We start from the raw sequence: 24,999 nt of genomic DNA, 5'->3' as shown, positions 1-24,999 counted from the left end.
TGTGAGAATAGCTGCTTTTGAAGCTTTTTAAGTAAGGAGAAGTGCAGGGTGGGATTTCCCAAAAGGCAGAAGTTAAATGATTTCGCTGGGCTTAACTCATCCCTCTACATGCAAGCAACATCAGTCAAGGAAATGCTTGTGACTGAAGAGCTCAGTGCACCTCTGGATATTCCAGATCCATATAAAGTTGCTTTTATGGAGTAATTTCAGCTATGCTTGATGTTTTCTGTTCTAGGCAGAAGATAGGTAGCCCCTACTCATCTGAAGAATATGGCAATGTCCTTCCTTGGTAAAATACGTCTCAGTGTTAAAAATGAAGCAGGTGAAGGGTGAAGCAGTATTTTCAATAATATTTAATTTCACAGAAACTGTCACCCAAAGCCATACCTGTCAAAAGGTGAGTGGGCAGGTCTCTATTTCTGGTACTCACAGAGATGGATGCAGCTGTTTGTCAGTTGTAGAGTCAGTCTTGGTTAAATCCCAAAGTCCTGATACAACACATGGGATGCAGTCATAGAACTATTTATTATATGTTTGGGTTTTTTTCAATGGAATCAACTCAAACTCCCTTTTGGATGTTCCTCTTTGTGGCATGAGCACAGCTGAGTACGGTAATTGGAGAAATTGTTGCACATTAGTCGTTAACCTTCTGCACACAGGTATTATTGGATAATATTTCAGTATTTAAAATACTAATAGTGTTGACTATATTAACACTGCTTTGTGAGGTATGAAAAGGTTGGGAAAAAGGGCTGATTTTCATACTGGTGGTAATGGCTTCCCATGAAAACCCGCCCTGTAACATTATTGGGGTTTGCAGGTGCAAGGCCATGGAAACAATAAACAAAGAAGTGAGAACAACAATGGGAACACGGTGCCTCTGCAGCTGGTGTGAAAGATTCCAGAGCTGTTCGATCTTACTGCTAAGGCTGAGGCACGGGGGCACCTGAGGCACAGCACAACAGGCCAAATTCAACTTTAGCATAAGCAGATGTGATGTTGTAGTGCTCAGTGTCTCATCTTGGCTTCATGGTCTTGCAATAAGGCATAAGAACATAGCCTTTTCATCAAAATATACATTTCAGCCAATCTACACTTTGGGTTTCATTCTAGAATGGTGTTTATTCAAAGAATATAATACTTCCTAAATAAACAAACAAAACCTCACATCTCTCCCCTCCCCGCCACATGGAATTCAGTATACCATAGCCCACGGATCACAAAGTGAGTCATGCTGACGTACAGAAATACCACCCAGTCAAGCTGGTAAAACAACCCAGATTTGAGAGATGGAGGTCTCTAAATTAAGAGTGCTCTGCTGCTCACCCCCAGGCTGTTAAAGCTCATGACTGTCTGCTCCAGCACCACAGTTGCTATGGCAATTCATATAGACAAAATGAGTAACCTGTCAGTAACCAGGTAAAAAGCTAGGACTTAAATTATCCTCAGAAATTAACAGAAAGCTGATATAGACACCAAAGAATCAATCCACTGTATTTTCTGTGTCCAATACCACTTCACAGGCAGGCAGCTGCATTTTGTATAAGCTGCACATTTGCAATGCCTTTGAACACTCCCACCACACAGAGCACATTTGCAGCAACTCTGACTTGGGGAAAATAATAATAAACTCTTGTAAAGAAACTAGGAAGAGACAAAAAGTCTAAGCAGACTCAGACAATGCCTACTTGGATGCTACTCTAAAAAAAAGTCAAATGGTATCTTATTAGTAGATATTTTTCAGATTCTTTGGCATAATGCTAAAACAGAACCTGAGCACCTGTAAATGACAAATTTTTAACAGCAGAGAAACAGGCACGTGGCTATGACAGGATCTGTTGTATTTTAGAAGTGGCAGGCTGGACCTTTTTTCCATTTAATTAGTGAATATATCTTGTTCATGCTCCTAGTACTACAGCACCTTAAATCACATTATAATATGCTTCTCAGTAGAAAAGAAATTGAAAAAAACAACAGAATTGTCAGCAGCTACTTTTATACAATTTCATAATCTCAGTTTTGCCATCTCCAATATGAATTCAGTGATACAAATAAGGGATTTATCAAATGGAGACCACAGATTTAGCACACTGAAACTTTCTTATGTCACTCGCAAACACTGTTATAAAGTGCAAAATATCAGCCCAAATAACAGCTAAACCATGTATCTGAATGTGCATTTCTAAGGATTTTCAGTATTCTTCTTCCTCCCCTGGAGGTGCAAATGCCCCCAAATGGGTGGCAGACAGGTACTCCCTTCCCTGCCCCACCAGGCAGAGCTTCTAGACGGGCCGAACCAGAAACACTGTGACTCCCACAAGGCTGTGGCATGAGAGATCTCACTTTATGGGGCACCACCAAGGTAGAAACAGTCACCCACAGCAAAGCTCTGAGCATGGAAATCTGCCAGCTGTCACTGACTGTCAGAACAGGAATCACAGAATCATTCAGTTTGGACAAGACCTTTAAGATCATCAAGTCCAGCTGTTCCCCCAGCACTGCCAAGCCCACCACTAAACTGTGTCTCCAACTGCCACATCTCCACGTCTTTTCAATACCTCCAGGGACTCACCTGGATGCCACCAAGAATTTGACAGAGCCAGAATTACTTTTAATGTTGCTGAGCATCATTGCAAGGAAGAAAGGACAGTGTCTCCTGTTAGGTACAGCTCTTCCTTGCAAAGCGCAGCTCAGTCCTGTAACATTTCATTCCTTGCCCTGCCTGGACATCCTCCTTCTTGGAAAGCTGCAGACATGCCAAGTAAATCAAAGGTATAAGAATTTATGAAACCCAAAGCAGCACTGGATTTTGGAATGACAGCATGATTGTATATGGGCTCTAATAAAAGGCAAAGGTTCCCTGAAGCCTCAGGCTATGAAGTGGAGTAGAGCAATGTGATTAAGAGAGAGTTAAGATGTATTAAACTTTGAAGAAAAAGGCATTCTGTTAGTGACATGTTAATAGATCCCAGGAAAGATTTGTTAATGGACTAAAAATTGAGAAACTCTTTGAAGGCAGCACTAAGTAAAAAGTAAATCACTATTTCTCTGTGGGTGAGGTTCACTTGGAACCTGGAGAAAGCAGGAGCGCTGGGTACACCCAGGGCTTCCTGGCTGGGGCTTGGAGGCTGGGACACAGGGACACAGGGACACAGGGACACAGGGACATGGGGTTGGTCCCAGCATGCTCCCAGCCCTGGTGCTGTACCACAGCTCTGCACAACCACACCTGGTCTTAGGTCTTTCTTCCCATCCCACCAAGCACATGAGTGAATAAAACTTTATGATTTGAGTCTATGAAGGTGGCTGGGGGTGTGGTGATTTCCTGAAGAGCTAAATAATGACTAATTTTCAATTAAAAGACACTGTAGTGGGGCAACAGCTAAAAATAAAATGCTATCTCATCGAAGTCTGAACCTTGTAAGGACACTGAGCCCAGTAAAAACCTTCCTCTGGCTGGTATGAGAAACTAAAATTTACACTGATAGCAACCCAAAAGCAATAATAATAAGGGGGGGAAAAGGGGCAGTAAAATGTTTATCTTGGCCTGATCTTTTTTCTGTGATCTCCTTTCCAAGTTGACATATTGAAAGCAACAAAAGTGACAATATTTTGAAGCACATGCACTTCTGAAAGGCAGAAAGCACCAGAACAAGTAATGCTGTCTCCTCTCGATCCTGAAAGCCTGATTTATTCTTGCTGCATTATTATAAAAGGTATATATTTTGTGACATGCTGAAAGCACTAGGGGACCTTGGCCCATCTTACATATTTGGCTTAACTTCATATTTTAATTGGATGCTTCTGAATTTCCACAATAATAAACAAAAAACAGCAAAGGCAGATAAATCAAGCACCTTTCACCAAATCAGTTCATAATCTCCCCTCTGGGTGGTCAGTTTTGCATTAGCTATCAAACATTTTTAAAACCAACTGTTATCCCATGGCACTGAATTCCATGAATAAAATTTCTGTAATGACGTTCATACCTAAGAAATTAAAACCTCCTGGTCGATTTTTAGCTTCCCTATTCACAATCCTAACTAGAGGCAATTTCTTTTCTTCATGGCCTTGTTCAGATGCACCACAGATTCTCAGATTTCCTCACATAAACTTTAACCTGCGTTTCATAGGCAATGGGAAAGTGGCATCAGGAACTTTGGATATGGCTTCAGAGAGGACTGGATGTTACTGGGGTAATTGCACAGCTACTATTGTACTGTCAAGCACAAGCCTTTTCTTCAAAAGAGGCGTTTGGGGAAGTTGAGCAGTGATAATGGTGACAAGAATTAGTAAAACAGGTGCCTAAACCCTGTTCTGTTTTTTTTTTCAAACTTGGGATCCAGCAGCATGCTAAGGAGCATGGCACCCAGCTGATGCTTTAGTCACCCCTCGTGTGCTCAGCTCCTGGGTCAGTCTCAGTGAGGGGGATCCTCTCCTGGCCAAGTGTTTTCCATTGGGAAGCCCCAAACCAGGCTGAGCCCAGGTGATGCAGGCTCTTGTCAGGTAACAGCAGCCAGGAGTTTTGCATTTGGGAGCTCAGCAAGGTGCTCATGAACTGTATATAAGTGTCAAGGGGGAAATGCTTTGATTTAGTCCTATGAGCATCAGTGACTGCAGCTGGGACATACCAGCACTCCCAGGAGTCTGGGTTGGAAAGAAACTTCCAGAAAGAGAGAGCAAAAGCAGAGATGTGGAGTGAGAAGGGGAGAGGTGGGCAGATGGCAGAGGCTGCAACTCTGGGGCCCTGATGTACAGCTGCAAAGCAGGTTTGGAGGGAAGGCTGAAAAGAGTGAGACACCCAGAATACCTTCAGTTGAAGAAGAGGATCCTTCCCCAGAGTGCAAGTAGGTGTTTGAGTATCTTAAAAGGGATGAGAGGGAGCACTTATATGGTTCTTTTACAGATAGTCCTGAATGGAGTGTCCTGAATAGATGTGTCTTGAGGTGGGGGTAGACCAGGGCAATTAGTAGCCAAGGAGCTGTACCTGCTCACCATGCTCTTTATACAGCAACTCAATATGACAAGTCCAAAGAAAGAATTCAATATTGAGGGGAAGGGTTTTTAATTTAAAAAAAAAAAAGTCCTACATCTCTCTGATAGAGTCCTACACAGTAGGAAAATGCCAAACTGCTGATTTCTTGCAATGCTTATGATCCTAATTACTTTATTGATTCAAGGCCTGCATTATATATATTTTTTGTTCTAACTTTTTTTCACTGCTTGTGTTTTTACTACAGTGAGCACTAAAATTTAAGCTCTGTAAGATGGAACTGTCCTAGGGCTTTTTGCTGCTATACATCATAGAGGGTTGGGGTTTTTTTAGGCAATTTCCATATTAATAACTACTTAGCTTTTCCTTTTGGCTTTTGTTTTCCACGAGGAAATAATACCCCTTTTCTCCTTGTGGAAGAGGGGGAGTGACATGTTTGTCTGGGGTTCTTTTGATTATTTTTATTTCAGTACATATTTCTTAACTGAGAACAGTCTTCCTATAATATCTACCTTCTGATGACCACAGTAAATCATGAAACTACGTATTTATTATTCCTTTTTATTTTTTTAAGACATGATAGAAAGGAAAGCCATTTAGCAAATCAGGTGCAAAACTAAGATCTATGTTTTAAGAGCTGCAGGGGAGCTGGAAGAAAATTGGCTCTTGTGATGAAGCATTATTCAGTCCATCACACATTCGAAGTACAATTTTGCCCCTGAGGTGAAGAAACTGGTCTTTTTTTCCCTTCTATATAACCTTGGAGTTTGGAGATTTTCCTTGTGTACCACTTGGTAGTGCCTCTGCATGTCATGATTTGGGCTATACTAAGAATGGTGGGGGCAAACATCTGTGTATTTGAAGAGCAAGGCAGGTGAGGGTAGAAGGAACAGAGACAGGACTGTTTCCAGTCCTGCTTTCCCTACATAGCTGCTCTTCACAATGAGAGAATTGGGAATTTTATTGTTTGGTTTTGTTCTGGACCTCTTTCAATTTTCATTGCTCTTGCTAGACAATTAATAAAAATGAATGGTGTTTAAATTAACTTGTCTGTGTGCACAGGAACAGCCTGGAGGCCCCGAGCTTTGTGCACAACCTGTTTAAAATATTAGGGAGCCATCCACACTTCCACATCACCCCAACATTGCCTGTGCTTTAGGGCTCCCTTGTGCTCCTTAGCAGTGATTCCTAAGTAGGGTAAATCAGCCATTAAACTGTAAATTGAGAGATTAAGTCAAGTCTAGTTATTCAAAGAGTGTACTGCTCTAAGTCATTAATAAATATATCCCAAGAGGCAGGAATGGGTCCATGGTGGGTCCCCTCCTGGGCAGAGCTTCAGTAAGCAGCATTTTCAGTATCCTGGAAGTAATGTGTAGCTTTGGAGGGTGTGGAGAGCAAGAGGAAAGGGGGATGTGCTGCAACAACACCTCTTCAGTATTTCCCTTCCTTCTTGTACAGCTTATTACCTTTAGTGTCACTGTGATGCATGAGAGTGACTGTGAGTGATGTTGATTGTGTGCTGTGGGGAGGATGGAGTTTGAATTCTCCTCTTTGACTTTCCAGCACTTCTTTCTGGTACAGAGTAAGATTATTTTCTTGCCTTTTCCTGTTCCTCTTCAGAGCACTCTAAGAATACTAACAGCATTCTTGTTCCACTGTGCTTTGCTGAGCACGGGGCTGTGAAATCCAGCTGGCACTTGCACAGAGATTCATATGGAAAACTGTCCTGGCTTCCTCCTCTTAACCCTCTATAAGGCCAGTCATTCTATTTTTCAAGACAAAAATTAAAATAAAAATGCAAGAATATAATGTAGAAACTGCTGTTGTGTACAGCTCCATAGGTCAGACTTGTTTGTTAAGACTGTAGCTTGAAGGTAGAGGGCAAATCATGTGAAAATGTTAGTACTGTAAAAGAGGAGCGGGGGGAAAGAAAGAATAAGGTTTGGAGAGAAGGAAAAATAATTTCAAGAACATTCTAAGCAAAAGTGCCAGAAGGAAGTCGTACATATTTCAGAGAGACAGATTGGGCAAAGAAGCCTGGCAAAGCAAATCCATGTAGCAAAGCTGTTAAAATGGCATTGTCTTAGAGCTGTGAAACAGCTCTGCATCCTGCATTTCTCTGCATGAGTTAACTTGACCCCCCAGCCATTGTTTCCTACAGGAGTGGAATAACTTGATAGGCAGCAGGAGGCAAAATTATTTCAAGTCTTTCAGCATTTCTTCCTGTAACCAAAAAAGTAAACACGGACATCAGCATGTAAACAGGATGCTCAGCTGTAAATTAGAGCAAGATGTAGCTTGTTCTACGTTCAGCTTTTCCAAAAATAATTCTGCTTTAGTAAATAAGACATTCTGTATGTGTATCCTACTTCAACACATTTCAGATTGCTGTCAACAAACTGTAGGATTTTAGTAGAAGGTGTTTGCTAAATAACAAGTAAGGCAAACTGGATTTACTAAATCAGACTTTCTCTGTTTTTGTTGCTAAACTTCTGTATGGAATATGCTTTTCTGTATTTGGATAAATGCTGCTAGGGATTTACTGTTCTATTTGTGACTGTGGCTGTTCTTTCAAAGCAGTCTTATGGCTCAGATACTGGGATAACCAGGAGGTGGGTGTTCTACTTCTAGCACTACATTACTGTGTTTTTCAGTTTTTTAAAAAACATATATTTTGGCAGGGAAGGCTGGTTTTTTTTCAACCAGATTTCTTTTTCTTTTTCATTTTGCTGCTGGCAAAAATGTGAGCTCTTTGGTTTCTAGATAAAACTGCCGCAGTTTCTCTTGGAAATTGTAATTTGGTCACATAGAGCTGCATCTCATAAAATAAACCATAGTCCCCACGGTATGCTGCGTTGACTCAGTACAAGGAAACTGTAGCTCTATGGGGGACCTGTCAGCAGCCTTCCTGTGCCTTTGAGCAGGTTACCCTGCCAGGCTCTTTACAGCAGTGATGGCAGGGAGCTGAGAGGCCAAGGACATAAACTGGAGTTACAGAGGTTTACATTGGATTTCAGGGAAAAACTCTCTCATCATTAGGCTTGTTGAGCATTTTGTTTGCCTGGAGAGGTTGTGTAGTCTCCAACTGTGGAGATATTTCAAAACCTGGTTGGGTAAAGCTCTGAGCCACTATGGCAGACAGCAGTTTTGGATCATAATATAATCTTTTTGTCAAAGCCTGGTGCACCTGTATAAACTTCCTTTTGACCTACATGAGTATAGCAGAAGGCAAAGCAAATTACAGCCCAGGAGCTTGGGGGATTTCTTCTCTTGACTTTCCAGTGAAGATGGTGTTCTTAACATTAGATATATGTCAGGAATGTAGTAGGTACAGTGCAACATGCTGACTTCCTGACTCCTTAAATATCACACCTGTTTACACAAACTACACTTGAGAGAATTTCCAAAATACTGATGTCTTTAGACTGCTGAAAGAGAAGTCAGATAACTTACTTTCAACAATTAAGATTAGTAATAGGGCAAATAAACCCCCATTTTTCCCTATCCAGATATGGCACATTTTGTAATGCTCACCACAACTGCTGTAGAGGTACAATACAGTCCAGTATCAGCAGTGAGTGATGGTGTTTGGAGGGTGAATTCAAAGTGTGCAAGGTAAGTTGTAAATAAAAAAGAAAGTGTTAATCGAAAAAGGGCAGTTGTTTCTGGCTTGAACTCCTTCTCTCTTCACACGTGGCCATACTGTGTTATACTGCAGTTATAAAACAGTTACTGTACCTGTTTGCCTCTTGACTACCTTTTATCTTCAGGTAGAGAAATGTGAGGAGGCAAAAATCAATGGGTTACAAAGACTTGATTCTTTCCTTTTCAGATGTGTGTGCATGTCATTGCTAAGGCAATGTACTCAAGAGCTTCTAAGTGATCAGTCTCCTCATGGATAGTTACAGTGAGATGAGGCAAACAGGCTCTTTGATATTGATTTACCTCAGTTGGAATCTTGGTGTAATTTGCACCTTGTCTGCACCAATAAGTACAGACACATCTGAGGAGTGGGTGACTTCCCACTTCTAGATGTGTAAGTGCTACACTTGCCCCTGTAGCAGAGATTTTGTGGATTTAAATGTCCAGATGGTGATACTTGGCAAAAGTCATATCTTACAAGGTTTAATTCACGCTGCAGTTGTTCATTTTGATGCTGGAGATGACTCTGGAGTAGGAAGTGTTTCAAAATGAAAATGTTTGTCCAAGGCCCTTTCTCCTTCAAGTCTGCGAATAAAAAGAGGAGGGGGGCCCAAAGGAGAAGCTACTGGCTGTTAATGGTGGTCTGCTGGTGTGATTATTTCAAGTGATAGACCATTGAGAACAATCATGATGCTTTCAGCACAGAATATCTCCTTTTGAGCAGTCAGGTAGTCTGTAGAATGGCTTTGGCTCCAGGCCATCTTCACCTTAAGCATCATATTCCTGGCTGCTAAAGAGTATTTTACTAGTAGTTAAAAACAGGGCACCGCAGATGTTGGGGAATATATTCAGTGCAGGTGGCTCGGGTTGAATGAAAGCTGTAGGTTGAGCTCTGTGGGGCAGGACCCAGAGCCAAAAGGCTGTGAACTGCCGACCCTTGGCAAAACAAAGGGCCTGGGGACCTGTGGGCTGGCCAGGGGACTGGATGCTGAGAGACAGAGCAGGAGCTGAGCACCCCCGGACTTTCCCATGCTTAGACTGAAGCTTTAAAAGCCCGAGGGTTCCTTTGTTCGGGGTCCCTCCTCAGAGGCATCAGCTCGAGCTGTTATTTTGTTACTTAGTTGTTGCATCAGGGTTAAAATATTTTAAGGATTTGGATGTCTGAGACTCTGCTATGGGGAAACCTGAGGTTGAGCTGGTAAGGAAACCTGGTCTGAGTTTGGGGTGTGCAGCTGCGAAGGGGCTTCACTCCCAGCTCAGGTGGTGTGAGAGTGACTGCCAGACTGGCTCCTGGATGGTTGGAGAGTGTGGCAATGGATTTGCCATATGCAGGATGGAAAAAGTCCTGTCAGAGATGGACTGGTGAGGAAAACAACTCAAACCTTATGGAGACAGAAGTTTTTACTGTGGTTTAAACATGTTTTCAAAATGGCTTTTTGCATTTTCTGCAGTGTCACTGTCTCCCTCTTCCCGACACCCCCTGTGAAGCTATTGTCTCTCATACAGAGTGTCCTGGGAAGGTGTCCTGAGGTGTTCCTCATTGGTCCCTTGTTAACTCCCTCCTATTGGCTGTTGACCCTTTACCTGATGGTTTTTTTCTGTGTGACCCTGAACTTGTGATTGGTCCCCTTTGACCCTCCTAAAAGCCTTATAAACCCCAACCCCACAATAAACTTCCTCTTTCGTCCCTCCCTCCCTGTGTGGTCTGTGTGTGCTCCTCGCGGGGTCGCCGGGCCACGTGCAGGGGTGGGGGGAAGAGCATTCACCTCGCAGGTAATGGGGCTAGCAGCCTAAGACCTGGAGGTCTCCCCCATCCCACTAATCCGCCATAGGAGAGGGAAGTTTTCTTAACAGTAGATATCAAATATTCCGGTGCTGAATTCTGTTCTCTGCATGCTACAGAAAACATTTACTTTTCTGGGTATATTTGTAATATGGTTCTGACTTTTGAAAAAATGTTAAGGAATCCCTAAGAACAAATGTATTAGACTGTCTAGTAAGAGGTAGAAAACCCTCTGTTATCTTTTCTCAATTTATAAATGTTATGCACTACTTTCTTTAAGCTTTATAGTCGAAGAACTTCGTTTTTTAGCTGGGTGGGGCTCAGCATTGCTGTTTACTGAGTGCTCCAAGTGGACTCTTCAGTATGAAAACTGGCACGTGGCTTGCCGCTTAAAAGGAAGACAGATTTTCGACATTCCAGTTCTAGGTTCGAGGTGCTCTGATCACTCAGCAGTTTTAAATTAGAGGGAGAGTCTCCAGTTAGCAGTGTAATGTCAAAGAACAGTGCTGCATTCATTTCATCAGCAACTTTTCCTTCACAGTATAGAAAAAAATCAAATGTAGCACTAAGAGGATGCCAGTGGCACTGCGTGTTCTGTTGGTTATATGGGGCAAGATGCTAAAGCCAGTAGAAAAACTCAGTGTGAGTTAATTAGTATAACTATCTGTTTGCAACACTTAACACGGCATTAGAGATATCCCTACAACCAAATTGTGATGCAAAATGTTATCTGTGTCCCCAGCTTTGCTGCATGAAAGGCAAGCAAGGTCAAACTGCATGAATCTTAATGTGTCATCTGAATTCTAGGTGCTATTTGGAAAGGAATGAAGATGACTGGAGGTAAAGAGTGTATAGCTCTAAAAGTGCAAAAGAAAATGGGCTGTACTCTGCCATCCTTAAAACATAAATTTAGGATGTATTTTTATGGGCAAGAACAGTACATTTGTTAGTCTGTTGCACAGTCAGCCTTTTGGCATACCATGAAGTCAGGTTAATTGCTGAAATCATAAACATCCATGCTTCAAGCTGGTTGCTGAAGTTATCCCACTAAATCCTTATTAAAAATTAAGAAAAATTAAAAAAAAAACCCGCCACCACACCAAAACTATAGCTGCTTCTTCCCAAATTCTCCTCTAATGACACTGTTGTTCTAACAAAGTGATTAGACTTTCTTATCCCAGCTAGGGATGCTGCTACAGGAAGTTGAAATACCCATCTTGCTGGGATTATCCTTCAGGCACAATTTAAATGACCCACCAGCAAATACATCTGCTTTAACTTGACATTTGTTGTCCTTGCTGCTTTCTCCTACTAGTTCTGTAAAGGCTCTAATTTTTCCCTTGGAGTCATGAGTAGCGTTTAAGAAAAAAAAGAAAATCTGTCTTTATTCTTAGAAATGACATTTTTGTTGATGAGCCCTCGTCTTTCTTTCACTTATGAACTTTAAATTGTATACTGCTTTGACAGCATTTTCACTCTTGGAAGTATCCAGCTATACCATCACACTTCACAAAACCCCTGACTGTTCAGAGCCAAATTGTTGTCTTGCTCCATGCACTGGTGCTTGGTATGAAAGTGAACCAGACCAGTGAAAAGCTATTTATTATATGATGGCATCTTCAGGCCTGTGTTGGTTTGAAAAGGTCTTTTATTCCTTTTAAGTTGCTACCTTAGCAGTCTGCATATTATGTTTTCTTTAAAGGGTAATTTAATCACCCTTAGTTTTAAAAGCTTTGGCCACAGGGAGTAAAACTGTTAATACCCAAGACAAAACAAGCTGAAATGAGAGTTAAGGAAAATACTAAACCATCCTTCTGCCCTCTGAGAAGAGGTACTGAAGCAGTGCTGTTTCTCACATGGTCTTCTCTGGATCCCTTCTGCTTCGCTGTACTTCAACTCTTTTTCTCATTTTATTCAGGCCAGTTTTGCCAGTTACTGTTCAGTACTTCTCCCTTTGCCCAGAACTTAACAAAACAGCAAGATTTTCTTATAAAATTGGCATGTTTTTCTCTTTACCAGTCTCAGCTATGGATTTGTTTATCCTGATTAGAATTAAAGCCCATGCGCTGCCAGAACTAGTGTGAAGAGATCAAGTGGGATTCAGTCATGTGTTTTCATTTAAATTGCAATCACAGAAGTGTGTTTGAAATTAAAAGGTTTAATAACATACTCTTTAGAGTGGTCTACATTAGGACAAGTAAATAGGGTACAAGCTGTGCTATAAAGAAAACCTAAGCCCTGGACAAACAACCCCCCCAGTTTATCCACTTAAATCTGGGTTTGGGTGTTTTATTGGCTTGACTTTGCTTTTACTATATGCAACAAATGGGCAGCACTGCTAGAAGCAGATAAGATTTTGATGAAATTCTGGTGCCCTCTTAGGTTTGCAATTATCTTTTAGTGTTTGCACTATTTGACTCCCTTTATTAGAGTTTGTTTGGGTATGTGTCTGGAAAACAGTGAAGAATTGCAGCTATTGAATTACAGAACAAACTTTACTGTATGGATTTCATACCAGCTCAGGTAAATGTTTTTCCTGTAGAGCTATAGTGTGACAGGGTATTAACACACATCCTCTGGTTCACACCAGTCACCTCTGAAATCGGGTACGCAGCTCACTGCTGCCTGCCCTTCTTGTGCCTTGTGTAGTCTCTTATGCCAATGCAAAGGAAATAAAACACATTCAAACACTGGGTTTCAACTTTATTTAAGCTAACAGAAGGTTAGGTTTAAACATGAGACTAGGTACAGATTTAAATGGAAGTTTCATGTATGCTCTCACATAGAGGACTTCTGTGTAGCAGAACCTGCTCTGCTGTCAGTGCAGCCATGCAATGGGGCAGAAAATACCATAGAAACAGCAAAGAGGCTACAGCCCTTGGGTGTTCTCTAGGCTTTTTAGATACTTAAGTCTGAATTACAGCAGGCACAGGCCTCCTGACAGCAACAGAATCGAGAATGTGCAAACTCTTGCAGGTGTAACCGGGAGCAGGTGCAAGGAGAGAATCCCAGGGCAGTGGGATGGACTATCCCAGGGCAGCAGGTAATGCTGCCCTGTGGATCTGAAAAACTACCATGTCCTGGAGCAGAAGTAGGTGTTGAGCCATTAATCTTCACTCGGATATATAGTGAAAGCAAACTCTAGTACAGCATTGCAGTGTGAACATAAGCAGGATTCCTCTCCCCGTGCTCAGGACTGTATCGACAGGTCCTGTTGCAATATAAGATACAACATGAGCTGAGTTGCTGCTTCCCAACATGCACACAAAAGCTTGAGTCTAACTGTCACTACTCCTGGAGAACAGTTTTGCTCTAAATATATTTTTTTAAAATGATATTTCATTTTTTATACATTGGTCCCCTGAAGAGTTTAAACCGAGATATCCTTGATTCTGTTGATTTATGTGAAAATTGTAACACCATTTTATCAGGTTTTGATTTAATTAGCCTGCTTCAGGGATAGGATTAACATAGTATGTATAGCCCCTATTTAAATGTACCCAATATTGTATAATAGGGGAGTTTGTGCCAAACAAACAGCTGGGCCCTGCCTGGAATAGCTTATAATCTGGTGGCACCAACAAAAATACACAATAAATACAAACACAGAACAGCATGTGGCCATTGCAGTTGGTATTATATGGAAAGAAATTAAAATCTTCTGTTTCTGTGATGGTTTTCTGCAAAGTGCCTTAGAATTATGATAACTTGTTATTGTTTATTGTATGGGCTAACTCTTGACACCTCCCCTTATAAACAGAGCTCCTGTTTCAGTATTTTGACTATTCAGCAGATGCCTTCTTTTAACTTGCACCTTCTTTCCTTGTTTTAGAGTCTCTTGTGATAATTTTGCTTCCAAGTTAGAGTATCTTTCCATCACTGATGGTTCCATATGGTCACTCAGTTCATCTCGTTAACTTAATTAGATTCCTCTATAGTGAAGCACTGCACTGGGCATAAACTCTAGTGACTCTCCTGATGGATCACTGGGCAAAGCCTTTAGTCCTTATAACTGTGATTGGAATGTGGTTTTAATTATTTAGATAGTTATGAAAAATAACCACAAAGTACCTTAAGAAAGTAAAATTAGATATTTCCCTGAAAACTTTAAAAAGCAAGTGTAAAGAGATGTCTAGAAGCTTTAATTTGATCTAAAGAAAATTTAAAAAAATCTGTTTTACTCTTGCTTATAGATAGCAAGAAATCTATTTGGACTCTTACACATTATTTTCTTACTTTTCTGACAGCAAACTTAGGATGAATCCTTCCCACTATGTGAATGCTTTTTTCTGTGCCTTGTCAGAGATAAGGTGATTGTGTAGAAAAACAATGATGATAGGGATCTGTAATTACTTGTGACTGATGAGCATATCTGACACTGTTTCCTGGTATCTACTGATAATTCTTCGAGGTAAGAGGAAAACAGACAACTTCCTCTGCTGGCACAGTAGGTATTTCATGTTCAAGATGCTGTGGTGAGGTTTTGGGCAGGATTGCTACACCTTAGCGTGAAGAAACCAGGAAAAGCAATGCACGTCTGGGGACCAGTCTCTTAAATGTTTTTGTCGTTCACGCTGGTGCAGTATGAGTAAAGAAAAAATGAGTCCCGTGAGACTGAGAGTTCTTTCAGGTGTCAGTCCTCCAATTAACTCTGTAAGGGCACATCAGAGCACCTTTGAGTAAAGGCCATTTATCTTTTTCTCTTAATATGAGTGGTGGCACCGTAATTATTCTGAGTGGTGAAAGATTCTCTCTTTTCATGAGAAATGTGTCTTGATTTGAAAGTTACTGATGTATCCAAAATCAGAACTGGACACTTATTTTAAGCTGAGCATTTAGAATATATATATTAAAGTTTCTAAGAAGTTTTTGAAATGTGAAATAATCTAACCTATGCAGAGGTTTTGGAGCTCAAATAACTACAAAGAAGCTTTCAAACCTACTGCTAACCCTCAAAACTACCTGTATCTGAATGGCTTAAGTGAAAAACGGTTGTCTGGAAGGGTATGAGGATAATATTTAGTTTAACTGCCCTTTATCTGGTGCTTCACAAAATGATCAGCTGCCGGACAATCATTAAAATCACAGGCTATAAGTTGCTGTCCTTTGAAGTAAATTATAGATTGCAAGATATGTGGGTCTTTGTCTTTTATCACACCAAGTCGAATGTGTCTAAGTCACCAGGGGTTCTTTTTAAATTGTTCCTTATTTTGCTAGGCCTGCTGCTTTTAAATGAAATGTTTTGATTTAATAAAGAATACAAGTACTTATGTTTGTGTTGGTTTAAAAATATCTGTTTTGTTTGAGTCTCTTTTCTTGCTAAGTACTGACTAACGCAGCACCTGATGAAATCAACCAGCTAAGTAATTAGGGGTTGTCTCCTTCCTATGTTCTCCACAATCTGCTTCGGCAGTTACCTCTTTTGTTCAAAAACAACTGGAGGTCAGGTTATGTGAAGAAACCCCATGATGAGTTAAACGATCAAGACCCAGAAAAGCCTGGAGCACTGTGGTCTGTAGCGTTCCTCCTCCACTTGGAACAAATTATCTATCCCAGCTTCAAGCCTCAATGGGGGAGAATATAAATTGGTTTTTATTTAGCCTTAATGTTGTGTTCACCACCCTACTTGTGCTCTGAGGATTTGCTGTAAGTTCGAGCCCTGCAGGTTGCCAAATGACCACTTGCAATGCTTTATCTTCTGTTCCTGTTCCCGTTTTGCTGTGTTAGCCATCCTAGATTAGAAGCTGAATCACGTGTCCAACATGAGGTGGAGAAACGTGGAAAGGGCAGGGAAGTCTGGCTGGAGAGTTGCAATGCATGTATCTCATGGTAAAAGGCATAAAATGTTCTGAAAGTGCCAGGCTCTGGTGGAAAAAAAATGGATAGTTTAAAAAGAGGTCATATGCTATAAGCAAGATTAAAGGAAATTAAATTGGAGGATTAAGGCTCAGGTTCTGCAATCTCATTTTCTGTTTCAATTCACAAACACCTCCTAAAACCCACCAGTGATTATTCTTTAAATAAGAAAAATAGGAGGCATTTTCATCTCCATAACCTGTGGCTATAACCTTTATCACAGGAATTGTTTCTCTTGTGAAACAACTTGGAGTGCTGTGGAGTCCTGGTTGTTAGAGATGTTGATTATATTCACTCACATCCTTTGAATGAGTCGGTCTATGATTCTATGAGTGCAGTGTTCCCAACATAAGAAGGACATGGACTTGTTGGAATGAGTCTCGAGGAGGGTCACAAAAATAGAGTCCTGGATTTCTCCTATGGAGACAGGCTGAGTTGGGGCTGTTCAGCCTGGAGAAGGCTCAGGGGAGACCTTAGAGCCCTTTCCAGTACCAAGAGAGCTGCACAGACTTTGGGGAAGTATATTTTGCAACTTAGTATACAGGTTTCTTGACTGGCAAGGAAAAGGCTGAAAAAAGCCCAGTGCAGGAATGCCTTGGTAAGGAATGGGACTTCCTTTTAATTTCAATATGATAGACTTCAAAGTTAAAAGAGAATGTGATAGTTCTACTTAATAGAGAGTCCTTTACAGAAAAATCATGCTCTAGTTTAAGCTTGGACAAAAATCAGAATTTCCTGCTTTTGCTAATTATTTTCCTTTGTAAGGCATGGATCAAGGAATAGAGGAAACTCCAGATAAACTGTAGAATCACACAACTTCTGTTGCATCACTGTAAACTACTTAAACAGTACTTCAACATGAATTAGACATCCTTCAAATTGTGTAAAGCATGTGTGCTTAAAAGCCTTTTTTAGGAGGTATTTCACTGCTTATGGAGTAATGAATAAATAATGATTTGTCTAAGCATGTCACATTGCTTCTTGTTTAGTTATCCTTTCCTAAGTACTTGGGGAAGCCACGTTTGGCTTCTAGGCCTAATTTTGTCATCTTCTCACTTTCTTCATGCTATACAACTCCACATTCCTGTCCTCAGTGGATCAGTGTACTTCACTGTATGGGGGCAGAAACCCACACTGAGCTGTTGTGGAGTTACCACAGGAGGTGCATTAAGGCAGGTATGTTCAGTGCTTAGGATGCCTGAGACAGAAACATCAGCTCCATGATCCATTTAATGCCTTCATTCCTTAGGAGATATTGCTATTAGCAGACTTTATAGGTAGATAGCACTCATTTTTGTTGCTTTGTAGTGTTATTTTTCCAAATTCATTATCTAAAAGGTCATTTTCCAAGGTTGCTAGGTCTGAAATGACCACTCTTGGCAGCAGTTCCAACTGTCTCTTAATTTCATTAATTTTCTTGCTGAATCATGGATTTGTTCTGTAAAATACATATATCCAATTAATTCTTCGGTATAAAAAGCAGAAACTGCTCGTAAAAAGGAATTTTAGACTTTCAAATTACATTTGGCAGATGGTTTTAATGGTATTTAATTTCTTGTTTCCTCAAGTGGGGCTTCTGTTATTTAAATGTGTGGTGTCTTCAGCCTATGTAAAGAGGCAGGACTTGACATTCCAGGCATGCCTACCAATCCTCTCGGTCTCAGTACCTTCCTTGATTAAATACTGCTGGAATGGACGATAAGGGGCAGGACAGTAGGTCCCTTTCAGACCTTTAAAATGACAGTTTTAATGCTCTCCTTCTCCTGCAGCAGAATAAATAGTCCTGCCAAATACAGTGATCCGTGTCCTCCAGCAAGGACTGGAGAATATCACCCTTCATAGTCAGTCCATCAGCGTGTGAACCAGGTAGGATCTTTTTTTATATGGATCACAGACTGAACTGTCGTAAAATTGGATTTTTATATTACTAACTCTAATGCGACCCGAAAAAGCAGTGTCTAAGGGAGCCACAAGATGGCACTTCTGCTGCATGGAACAGTTAAAGCTCAATCACTTTCAGGCTGGTAAAAATACAAAAGAGAAACAAACGAACTCGACTTAAGGCTATGGAAGAAAAGTAAACTTATTTTTGTGAACAGCAATTTAAAGTCAGCAGTTAAAAACCATCAAATGGATGACTTTCAACCTAGCCAGGAGCTGAACTTAGTAATCTTTTTCAGGATATTCTATGATAGAATTTCTGTAAAACAGAAACTTTTTCTGCCTTATCCAGTATCTCAAGTCTAAACCAATGTCAGTAAAGTCTCTTTAAGCATAACATTCAACTTTTCCATGTTTCCATGAACATTTCCAAAGTACCTGAGATACTTTCTGATAAGGCAAGATGCACACAAATACTGAAGTGTTTTATAGATGTATAGTTTATATGGACTATTTCCTTTCAGAAAAGTTTTACGGAAGGTTTTAAGTCTGTTTGACTATCTTGTATGTTCTTTTCTAGTCATGTCACGTTAAGTTTTTGCAAAATGTAATTGCTTGGAGGCTTTTTTCTCTTCTCAGTGCAAATCTATTTCAGTTTGCCTGAATGTTGGGGCATCACTTGCTTTTTTGTGACTGAGTTCTGGCGAGTGTGGTCCTGATTCAGTATAAAAAAAAAACCACATTATTTCCTTGCCAGTTGTCTCAAACTTTTCCCTTTGACTACACCTCTGTACTGGAAAGAGAATGCTTCTCATCCTGCCTGTAATGAGGCCAATCCTTGGCAAAAACGCTGAGGGAAGGGAGGTACTCTTAAAACAGCAGCAGGAAGATGAGAGTTTGGGCAGCAAAGCAAGCCTGGTTTTAGCAAAAGGGTAATGGAATTTTATATTTGACTGACTTTTTGCTATCGCTCAGTAATTAAGAGGCCTGTCCAGAAATTTTCAACTAAAATGTAGCAAATGCATGAGACTCCAAACAGCTTTCTGGTTACCTAATGAGTTTAGAGCTTTGTGTGAAAGCACGTGGAGTCATGGCTGGTGCACTTCACCTTTGGATATGCTTTCTCTGCTGTAGTGTTAGCTCACACTTGTGCCAAGCTCTGGACTATCTGGAAGTGATTCAGCTGAAGCAAGTAAATGCAGAACTGTCATGATGGTAAATCCGTTTTGAACTTCAGCCTCAGCTTTTCACGTAGAATGGGCATGACTGGCTTACGCTACGCAGCACAAAAACCTCAGGTCTGTACTTTGGAGTGACTAACAAAACCAGTATATAGCCATGGCTCTCACCTGGAGGTGGTCTAGAAAAGAGAAGAATGTAGGAACAAGCAGAGTTGTAATATGTTATTGCAGGAGAAAAGAAAATTGTGAATAAAAACTGATGAATCATGCTTTGAGTAAATGCATTTCTACACCTACATGCCTGATTTCTTTGGGCAAGAAAAGTATGTGTCCAGTTGCAGTTGTTTTATTTCTGCTTAATGTTGGAAAAGGGCTTTATTAATGAAGGCTGTATATTAGTTTACTTGCTCTTCAGTGACTACATCCCGTTCTTTCTGAAACTGCTTTCAGAGCTACAGCAGTCCAGCCAGACCTGCCCATTAATACTTTATTAGAAGAAGCCAATTCTGTTATAAAGGCCTGAAATTTGCTTTACTGTTTGCTAGTATGTGCACCATATGCATGGAAGACTTCTGAAATACTTTTTCTCCCTTCTCTGCAGTAGCTGTTGGGTTAAGCCTTTTGTTTTTCTTTTTTTTTTTTTTTTTGGTAGTAGTTCTTATTGAGTAGAAAAAACATTTTTATTGGTCTCTTTCTTTCATTTTTTCATAAATGTCTTTCCAGGAAATGCTGCTTAATATTACTTCGTCTTTTTAAAATTAACATTTCTATCGCTAATTCTCTCAGGGTAAACAACACTAACCCCGACTTCAGACAGTGCAACTGAACAGGCTGATGCTTCTCCTGCCTTTGCTGAAGACAGCTCAGCCCTGTTGCTTGTGTGGTAGCACCAGGATTACAGGACAAATTGTAGATTTAAGACTCAATGAACAGCAAAATGCTTCCAAGCAGAACTAAGTCATTAATCTGTACTAAAAAAATTCCTTTTTATAAGAGGACAGTATTGTAATGGAAGTGCATTCAAGATCAAAGTTTACCAATGGACATTAAGAGGCTTTGTTAAAGCAGTGTAATTGCCGCAGTTGAGACACCTGTAAAACTGTGCTGGTGTGATTTGATCCTGTTGGTATTAGTGTCAGGTGTGCCCACAGTGCTCAGATGTTCACTCCCACAGACCTGTGCTGGGATAACCTGTGGTTCCTGGGTGCACCTGACTACTCATCTTCCCTCCTAGCTGGTGGGTCTGTGGGTATAGAGTATGTCACCATGTAACTTGTAGATGCACAAAATTCTGCATCTCACAAATTATCCCCCTCCAAAAAGCTGTAAAACAAGGCTGTATCTGTCAAATGCTACTAAAGGCTGAGAGAGCTTAGGGTGTTCAGCCTGGAGAAGAAAAGGCTCTGGGGAGATCTTAGAACCTCTTCCAGTGCCTAAAGGGGCTCTAAGAGAGCTGGAAAGGGACTTTGGACAAAGCGATGTAGTGACAGGACAAGGGGGAATGGCTTCAAACTGAAAGAGGGCAAACGTTGTTTAGATATTAAGAAGAAATTCTTGACTTTGAGGGCGGTGAGACCCTGGCGCACGTTGCCCAGAGAAGCTGCCCATCCCTGGAAGCATCCGAGCCCAGGCTGGACGGGGCTTTGAACGCTCCAGGTCTAGTGCAAGGTATCCCTGCCCAGGGCAGGGGAGTCGGAACGAGAGATGCCCTTCACTCTCCCTTGCACCCCAGCCCGCCCCGCGGTTCCGCGCACACGGCCCGTCCCGCCGCAGCTCCGCCGGCCGCCCCCGCCCGCCCCGAGGGCGCTCCCCGGGGTGGCCCCTCGCGGCCGCGCCGCCGGGGCCGGGCCGGGCGCGTTCACCGCTTTACGGCTGCTGAAAACCTCCCTGGGCGGGCTCGGGGCGGCCTTGCGGCGCCGGGGCAGCGGGGCGGGCAGGTAACGGGGCCCCGGGGCGGGCGGGGGGCGGCGGGACCCGCGGAGCCCCGGCCCCATCACTGCGGGGCGGGCGCGGCGCAGCCCCGGCTGTCAGCGCGGGGAGAACTTTGCCGGCTCCGGGAGTGTGTGTGTGTTTGTTTGTTTGTTTCTAAAAGTAACTCAGAACTCGGGGAAACAGTGTCTGCGAGGGCTCCGGGGCTGCGCCCCGCTGGGATCGGGGGGGGTCCACGCTGGGGCTGTTTGGGATGGAACAGGTAGATGAGCCTTGGGGATGGTCCCGCACAGCCCCGGGGAGCCGCGTCCTCCCGCTCGCTTCCCATCCCCGGCTCCGAGATAACCGCGTTGAGTTACTCGCTGTTTTAGTGTTTCTTTTCTGTTTCGTTGAGAAACTGAACACGGGCGTCGGTGTCGGCTGGGTTTAGGACCTGAATTATGTGTTGAGTGATGCGTTAGCTCCTTGAAGCTTTTAAACACTAAAACAGAACCCCCAAACCATAGTTCTCAGGATGTCAGGTATCGCTGTCTGGAAGCCATCAGCGCGGTGAGCGGGGTGACAGCACGTCGTCCCCTCCGGCGTTCGGGATGTGCTCAGGTGTTACCCAAAACACAGCCGGTGATTTCGCAGGCTTGGGTTCAGGACAACATTGTAGCCCTTCTGTCTGAGCCGCAGCGTCTCCGTTTCTCCATCCATGCGGAGCTCCTTGCCTTCAGCAGGGATCTGTATACAAAGTCCCCCATACCTGAGATAGCCTCAGAATTGTCATTAAAACATACTCTGTAAGGACCATGGAGTTGACACTTGCAAACAGTGCTGAGAAATCTTGCTGACTTCAGCTGAAATTTGCAGCGTTGTTGCTGAGTCATCAGGACAGAAATATTCAGGGAAGAAATAAAGAATTTAGATTTTAACCCTAATATGAACAGCCTGTTTCATGTTGGTTTATTTATTACTTGGTACATATTCCTTGCATTTACAGGCTAATGCGTTTGTTCAGTGGTTAGCATATGGAAAGCATTAGATAACTGAAACTAACGATGCCAGAGTCCTGTATATCAAGTAATGCTGTATGTATTTTTAGAATTTTAATCTAAAGAGCTCTTGTATAAGTCCCAATGCATCCATAATGCAGCATTTATCTCCACTATTGTCAAAATACTAAAGTGTGTCTTCTGAATTTTGGTCATGGATCACATTCCTAGTAGGTGTCTTAACTGTAGGATAGTCTACTATAAAGTTAATCAATTGAAACAAGCCAAAGAACGATTTTTTTGTAGCTGACCTTTGTCAGGTTTTGGTTTTGTTTTTTTTTTTCCAGTTGGAATTTCTTAAATAAAAAATCTAGAGCTATCCACACAACACTTTCTTTAAAAAATAGAAGAAAATATTCCCACGGAAAAGTACTTTTCTCCAAGTTTCATCAGATTTTTCTTAGTTTTAGTGTCTATCTAAACTTTGCAGTTTTGGGGTTTTTTTTCACATCCTTAGGATTAAAATGGTTTTCCATTGCTGAAGATGTTATCCGAGACGTTATTAACAGGTCACACTGCTCCATAATGAAGCAAAACTTCTGTTTGTGATAATGGGAAGCTGTTTTGTTTGCTTTGAAGAGCTGGGTCCAGGTTTCTCTAAAACAGAAAAAAAGGATTAAGTGGGAAAAAGTCAGAATTGTCGAAGTTGATAAAAAGATGCTCGTGGTTCACATGTATGTCACAAGCTGCAGATTTTTGTGGTAGCAGCTCCCAGTAGTCATGCTCAATCATATGACTCTCAGCTCTGTTAATCTTCATAGTTAAAGTCTTAGCTTGTCACTACCGCGGTACATACCTGCATTATTTTCCCCCCCTTCTTAAATACTCTCAGGGTATGAATACAAACTAGACAAAAATAGATCTTTAAAGTTCTTTTCTTCCCCCTTAATAAACAGATTTGTTTCAGAAGTGTAGTTCTTAGTGATTCACATGTAACCCTCCAGGGAAACGTGTGCCGTAGATCTTCATTATGGTAATTTGTCAAATAGACATCTTCTAAATCCTCAGACTCTTTTAATGGCTCTGGAGCTTCTACTCTAAATGTACTTTTGTTGGCCAGGCAAGCATTTCTGCAGTATAGAATTGCTTAAATGCTATTTAGGCAGTATTTTTTTTCTTTTTTTTTTTCCTACTTTTATCTCCCCACTGTGACATTTGGTTTTGTGTTTAAGCCACATGCGTTATAAATATACATGTATTTATAAATTAGTTTATTAGAAGTATGCAATGCAATGTGAGGAAGTCATTGCATAGATGGCTGTAAATTAGTGATAAAACTTAGAACTGTGATCCTGTAAGTTGCCCTTCTGTGCAGATCACACTTTGGTTTGCTGATGTGTAAAATAAGGGTCCTAATGCTACCCTGAAGACAGCTGTAGTTAATCCAGCTCTGAAATACAGGCATTATATCCAGCTGTGAGATGCAGAACAGGATGCCCGTGGAAGTGGTGGAGTCACCATCCGTGGAAGGATTCAAATAAGTTGTGTAGATATGACACTTGGGGACATGATTTAGTGGTGGGCTTGGTAGTGCTGGTATTATGGTTGGACATGATGTTCTTACTTTTACAGCCTAGAAAATTCTGTGATTCTGTGATCAGTGGAAAACAATTTACTTCATTCTTGAAGCCTTAGCAGCATGTGCATTAAAGCACTTGGTTTCTCCTCAAATACGCATCTGCTGTTTCTGTCAGCGGTGTTTGCCTGGTTAATGCTGCTGTGCAGGTGGAAGTAGGAAGGGTAATGGTCCATCCTCCATTAACTACGTGGTTCTGAAAAAGGGGAAATCAAGTACAGCTCTGACAGCCCAGGCTGAGTGCAGAAGTGCAGTTGTTTTCTATCAGCCATCTATTGGTCATTGGATCTGTTGGTCAGCTGGAATCTAGCAGGGAAAAACTGTTAAGAGTTGTGTATCTGAAAACATAGTCAAGAAGTAATCAAATAAAGGTTCATGAATGCTGCTGGTTCTGGTTTCTTGAACAAATGTGCTTGTGAATATGTGAGAAGCACAGAATAAGTACAGGAGCCAAATAAAAGTGAGAATGTGCTATTATTTGTTAATGTTCGTTACTTGTGTCGAAAATCAATATAATGACATTATTGACGTTGGTCGTTGACCTCAGTAAGCCTCGACTTGTGATTCAGACTGGTTAAACTCTCTGTACTGGTAAGTACAGCATTCCACCTTTATACAGAGCCAAAGGATTCAGCAATTGACAGTTTTGCTGGGCTTTCTCCTTGAAAATCAGAGGGATATGTCACCCACACACGTGTGTAGTGAGGGGAATATATCTGAGTCATCTGGGAAGCTGAATTGGTAAGATCATTGGGTCTTTGTTATCACTTCATAAGTTTTTTTTTTAACTTCTCAGTTAACAATGTTCCATCTACATACAGATTGTTTTATGGGTGGTCTTGGGGAAAAGCTTCAATATGAGCCAATTTATATATGACTGAGCAGAAGATGTATAATATCTTTGTGTTTGGCATGAATGAGATTGCTCCAAGAATCCTCTGTCAAGTTTAGGTGTTCATACTTCAAGGAGGATGTTAAAGTCAAAGAGACTTCAGACAAGAACTGTAACAATGAATAAGGGTTGAAAATAGCTCCTGAGGGAGAAATTCCAAGAGCTCAGTATGTTAAATATTATCAAAGAGAAAAGCAGGGAGGGATGGGATTGCAACGTTTGTGTGCAT

General features: G+C 41.4%; 1 protein-coding gene across 3 annotated transcripts in view; it reads left to right on the top strand.

The window, feature by feature from the left end:
• The first annotated feature begins 314 nt into the window (after positions 1-314).
• Positions 315-24,999, top strand: part of NAALADL2 (N-acetylated alpha-linked acidic dipeptidase-like 2) — a 469,384-nt gene continuing 444,699 nt past the window's right edge. The window contains exon 1 of one of the 3 annotated variants that reach the window (XM_017827775.1): positions 315-397. The gene's annotated coding sequence lies outside the window, so the exon portion shown is untranslated. Of the gene's footprint in view, positions 398-21,230; positions 21,274-24,553; positions 24,620-24,999 lie in introns of those variants that run through there. The other 2 variants (XM_017827774.1, XM_017827776.1) reach the window with 2 other exon arrangements.

The sequence above is a fragment of the Lepidothrix coronata genome, unplaced genomic scaffold, assembly GCF_001604755.1.
Source record: "Lepidothrix coronata isolate B3197 unplaced genomic scaffold, Lepidothrix_coronata-1.0 Scaffold142, whole genome shotgun sequence".
Taxonomy (NCBI): Eukaryota; Metazoa; Chordata; class Aves; order Passeriformes; family Pipridae; genus Lepidothrix; species Lepidothrix coronata.
The sequence above is the reverse complement of the archived record's forward strand: the minus strand, read 5'-3'. Positions and strand labels throughout refer to the sequence as shown.